Here is a 6,000-nt window from a genome sequence, read left to right on the forward strand (position 1 = left end):
TGGCCATATGAATGAACAGGTTAATATTAGCTGTTCCTTAGTCTGGAGCTTAGAGGCTGATTCCTGCTCCCAGCAAGTCTGAACCAGCTCTCCTGAGGGCTGGATGGAAGCAGGAAAACATCACTGCTCTTCAGAGAGATTTCACACAGGCTGAAAAGGGTGATGCTCTCAGCATAGGAAAGTGGAACATCCCTTTCTGCACTGTGTTTTGCACTTAGATGTTTGCAAATGATGAAATGAATGGTGGAGTGCAGCGGCATGTGAAGAGCTGTCCACGAGCAGGTTGCACAGAGTGCATGTTTCCCTGGCACAGGTATGAGCTGGGAGCAGCACTGGATGAGAGCACATCTTCTGCCTCCAGGGACAGGTTTGGAGGCAGCGCAGCTGCTTGCTTGCAAACACAGCCTGTGCTCAGATTAACAGTTCCTGTCAGACCTTGGATGTCCCCATGAAGGGCCAGCTCAGTCTGCCTTTTCCTGCTCCTCAGACACCCCACCAGTGCTGGAGGGAGCCTGACCCACCCAGCTTCTCCCTGGGTGCCTGTCCATGCTGGCACAGCCTGTGGCAGAGCTGCAGGGAAAGATGTCATCTGGGAAACAGAGAGAAGAGGAGGCTGATGGCGGCCACTGAGAGATAGCAGCAAACTGGCAGCAGCAGCCAAGCTGGGGGAGAACAAAGATGAAGCTGGAGGATGCTGCTTCTGCTCTGAATTTCCCCAATCCCTGGCACCTCAGGATGGGTCCTGTGGGAAGGTGATCCATGCATGGAAGTCATGGTTTAATCCAGCAGGCAGCTAAACACAACACAGCTGCTGGCTCATTCCCCCCACCAGTGGGATGGAGGAGAAAAATGGGGAGAAAAAAGTAAAATGAATGAGTTGACAGTTTTATACGACAGAAATTGAAAGGTAATAATAATAATAATAATAATAATAGTAATAATGCCATAGCAAAAAAGGGATGCAATGCAATGCAATTGCTCACCATCCACTGACCAATAATGCCCAGATGTCATAAGGCATTGAATATCCCCCTCAGCAGCTGCGTTCAGCTGATCCAGCTGTGTCCCCTCCCATCTCCTTGTGCCTCCCAGCCTTCTCAAAGGGATGTGGTGTGAGAAGTTGCAAAGTCCTTGACTTAGAGTTAGCACTGATCACCAAACTTCAGTGCATTACCAACACTGCTCTCACCCTGAATCCAAAACACAGCATGGTACCAGCTCCTAGGAAGAAAATTAACTCTATTCCAGCTAAAACCAGGACAGCAGGGTCCCAGGCATGCTGGGAACTGCACTCTGAACCCACCCAAGATGCTGTCCAGCACTGACACCACTGCAGGGGTGTGTGCCCTGTGCTCCCCAGCTCACAGCAGGTCACCAGCACTGGGCATTATCTGCTTGTCCTCTGGCCAGCTGTTGGCTCCATGTCAGACCTAACTGTAGAAATGAGGCTACTTCTGCATTTTACAGTGCATTTTTACCCTCATCTTTTACACAATAATCAGGTGGTTGGACTGGTTTCAAAAATGTATTTTTTTTCCTATGGAAAGATTCATGATGAGTTTTTGAAGGCATGCAGGCTTCTCTGTTCTCTAGGGGTGCACCTCCACAGCTTTGATAGAGCTCATTGGCAAACCAAGCTGGAATTTACAATGTTGACATTAGAGAGATTCCTCCCCATTGTTTTCCATTAGTTTTGTGGTTATCCAAGGTGTAGAATTTCTCCACAGTGAAGCTGAAGGCAAGACTGGACATCTTCTTCCAGGGCTCTGGACCATGCAGAGTTTACAATATTGACAGGCTCTCCTTTGGCCTGTGCAAGATGCTGCTGTGCCTGGCAGATGCCAGGCAGGGCTGGGGAGTCCCCCATTCCTGGCAGGGAATGATCCTGGGATCATTCCTGGGACACAGGGTGCTCACACCAGCTGGCCTCAGTGCCATCACACGTTTCATGCTCCCAGAGGCACCAAGAGGTCCTGGCTGCACAGAGTCCCCTGCCTTGCCCAGGGCACCTGCAGCACAGTGTGGGGGTGTGTTCAGACAGCCCCACGCTCCTGGCCTGGGCTCAGAGCCTGCTCAGCTCAGCCAGCTTGGAACCAGGATCCTCCCCAGCCAGGCTGGGAGTCCCAGGATGCTGGGAGCAAGCACTTGGCTGCTGAAGCACAGCCACACAGGCTCCAGCTCACCCTGAGAGGCTACTGCTTACTGCTGCAAGCATGGAGCCCTCTCACAGATTTTATGGAAAACCTGGATATTTTCTATGCTTTAATACTGGGAAAAAATCCCCTCCTCTTATTTGAACCAATAAAATATAGGAACTGCTTTTTCATCACTCAATTTTTCTCCTTTCTGAGAGAAATTAGATCTTTCCTAGTTTAGAGGAGAAAAATTCCCTGCACTGAAAGAGAATTTCTCCTTTCTCATGGACTGTAGCACAGGGGGACAACTCAGCAATCAGATACTGTTTTACCTGCACTCTTCTATGGATTTTCCAGGCAAAAAAAAAAAAAAAAAAAAAAAAAAAACAAAAAAGAAGGGAAAGAGGTTTCTACACTGAAGATAATTTCTTCCCAGGTATGTGGAACACATAGGTGTAACCTGTACATCCCCTTTTCTTTCCATCACATTTCAGACTACTTTCCAGTAGGCTTAAAGGCAGGACAAAAGCAAGAAGTCAGCCAAATTTATTACAGTTTCCTGAAGAGCTCTGTCTGCATTTTGGAGCTCTAAAGTCCTTTGCCCAGCATAGGATGATGTGCAAGTCTGAGGTGTAAGCAAAAATGAATAATTAAAACAGAAACACACCATTTTCTAAGCAGCATCTTGATTTCTGTGGAAAGGGGAATTGCACTTTCTCTCCCAGCAGTGAAAATCAACCACAAATACTTCAACATTGATTCCTGGCATGTCCATACCCAGAAACTTAACCTTTCTTGGTTTGCCTAACATGGGAAAAATTATCTTTCTCCTTATTCTGCTCCATGATTTATTCATTATTTTGGGGTTAACAATGATTTATTTTCTTCTTGCTAGCCTTGTAGTAGAAGATATAGTTGCCTGAAATCACAAGAGGTTTTTCACAATGCATATTATCCCACTAAGAAAAAGGTTCAAAATAGGACTTTGCATCTTTGCATCACTATTAAGACTTTATTGGTCTCCGAATGACCGCTATGCTCACCGTGGTCTTAAAAGAAAGTAAATAGAAATTAAATACAAAATTATCTCCATTACACTTAGGCAGACAAGAACTGACTGAAAATAGAGGTGGAAGTAGATAGAGTTGCAGTTTTATTCAGCAACTGGTCTTGAAGAAATACCATACATTTGAGACTATACTAAAATGCCTAGAGAAGTGTCAGAACAACTTCAGTTTTTCTCAGAATTAGGTAAGACTCATGAATGTCACCATCCTGATGGGTATTTCTAAGAAAAAGCCTAGAGATGGTCATAAATAAAGCAAGAGGCTTTAAGAAGACAAAATCAAGTGGATATGTGGGTGAAAATACAAGTATTTATGGTAGTCATGGCATTGCATTGGGTAGGTGCTCACGTCAACAGAGGTAACCCTGTCAGTAACTGTAGATATTTTATTAAATTTAAATATGAGGAGTCCACTATGGCATTACAAATTTGGCACTTTTCATAGGAAGGGTACTGGAAAAATCATCTCCATCTCCTCATAGATGTTGGCTATGATATGCCCCTGAAGTCAAACAATCTACAAAACATCAACAACTCCATATGGAATCCTAAATTATTTTCACATACTTATCAAAAGCCAGCCAGGTGGGTGGGTGGTTCTGCTGAAAATGCCCTGCATTCAGGCAGATGCAAATACTTGACGACCAGTAACAGATTTTAGAGCGTCTCTGAAAAGTTGGATAATGTTCCTATAAATATTATTAAATCCAAAGCCACTCGAAGCAGAAGTTAAAGCTTCTCTAATTTTGCCTTCTCCCTCACAGTTCAGATGACTCACATGCTACCTATCTTAGTTAAGTGGGCTTCTCTCATGACCCAAGTCCCCAGCTATCCTTACAAGCTCTCGTCCCCTGTGTATGGCACTGGGCCTTATTTGGTGCAGCAATCACAGGAGAATGAGAGAATGGGAATCCATTAAATTCTCGAGTGCTATTGAATATTTCGGGAAGGACACTCCCCCCGTACTACAAACTGCTTAATATTTTCTGGCAAACAAACTCTCAGAGTCTGTGGTAAAGAAAAATACATAAAGGAGAAGGCAGAGAGTTTCTAAAGTATGTTTTAGCTTACCCCATGTTATGTATTTTGTCCATCATGACATAAGATATCACAAATGCGGGTACAAGTGTTTCATGGCAAATGCAGGTCATTCTTTGGGATTTGGAAAAGGGAATAAAGTAACAAATAACAAGGTAACACATCATTTTTGGTGTTTGGACCTCATCAATTTTTGTGCACTTCTTGAAACAGTGCCCTGTGGAAACTTGTTAAAGTCACACACAAGGAACTGCACAGAATCCAGTAGTTGTCAAACTGGAGTGTTCTACTTTATGAAGAATTAACTTTGCCTCTCAAAACCAGCTGTGGATCTGCAAAATTACTTATGGAAAAGTTTATTTCCCTCTCTTTCCCATTAATCACCATCTGATTTACTTAATTTACTTAAGCCAGGACCTCTTTTATGGATTCTTAAAAGGGAATGGACAACAGGGCAGACTTAGACTGGGCGCTGGAAGCATTTCTTTACCAACAGGGTGGTCAACCAGACCTCAGTGTGTTGAAACAGACCTCACAGAGAGGCGATCAATGCTCCAAGCTTGTCAGTGTATAAGAGGCATTTGGACAATGCCCTTAAAATCATGCCTTAATTTTTGGTGAGCCCTGAGGGATCAGGATGAGATGATCACTGTAGGTCCTTTCCAACTGAACCTGTCTGTTCTATTTTATTATGTACTATGCCATTTAATTGTTTTCATCCCTGAGAGAATACTGAATAAATGTTTGGTGGTGAAACAATATCTTGGTTTTTCTTATTCTAAAGAAAAATGGAAGGTGATATAACAGCCACTATAAATACATCCTCAAAGCAAAATCTTTTCAGTTATAAATTTAAGCTTTTGTATTTTGATTATACTTTAAAAGTCACAAAGTTTAAAATTAACTGTACACTTCATAAAAGAAAAAAAAATATAAAATAGCACTTAAGAGGTATGGCTGTTCATTTGATCTTTGCATGGCTAATAAAAGGATCTGATGTGAATATTCCCTTAGACAAACAGAAATTTGTTCCACTGTGTTATTTAATGTTGGATCAGGCACTAAACAGGTCATTCAAAATTCCATAGTTGAATAGTTGAGTCATTGCAAAAAGGAAACATTTAGACTCACTTGAGTAAATAAGAAAATTCACACACCATGACCTATATCCTCTTTTTTTTTTAGATACCACGGCATAATTGTGCCTAAAATGGGAGGTACATCATTGTTGATCTGTAACTGTGACAATCATTCTTTCATTCGTCACATGTGTCCAAGCACTACCTGTATCTGACTGCAAACAGAAATGGAAGCAGTATCAGCAAATTAAATACTGTCCTTGGCTGCCTAGAAAAAAAAAAAAAAAAAAAAAAAAAAAAAAGAAGAAGTGATCTGGTTAAATACTTGCGACTTCAGGTGTGGCTCAGCTCAGGAACTGCATCTCTCCATTCTCTGACATGGATGAACTTTCTGAGTGAGCCATCAGAATAGAAGGGTTGGTCCAAGGCATAAAAACAGCAGCAGACTCTACATCCCAACCAAGTACCTGAGAAATGGCATGTGGTAAGAGCATGCCCTCATATGATGGATGCAGGCAACTGGGCTCATGTTGACAGCAAAAAAAAAAACCTGCATGGAGAAGTTTGCCTGCTTTACCATCACTCCCAGCCACAAACCAACCTATCCCCAAAGCAGGAAGGCAGGCCACAGCCTCGTGCATCCTACATAATTCTCCCTTCATGTTTAATGCTAAACACAAAG

The sequence above is a fragment of the Melospiza melodia genome, chromosome 1 (genome assembly GCF_035770615.1).
Source record: "Melospiza melodia melodia isolate bMelMel2 chromosome 1, bMelMel2.pri, whole genome shotgun sequence".
Lineage (NCBI taxonomy): Eukaryota > Metazoa > Chordata > Aves > Passeriformes > Passerellidae > Melospiza > Melospiza melodia.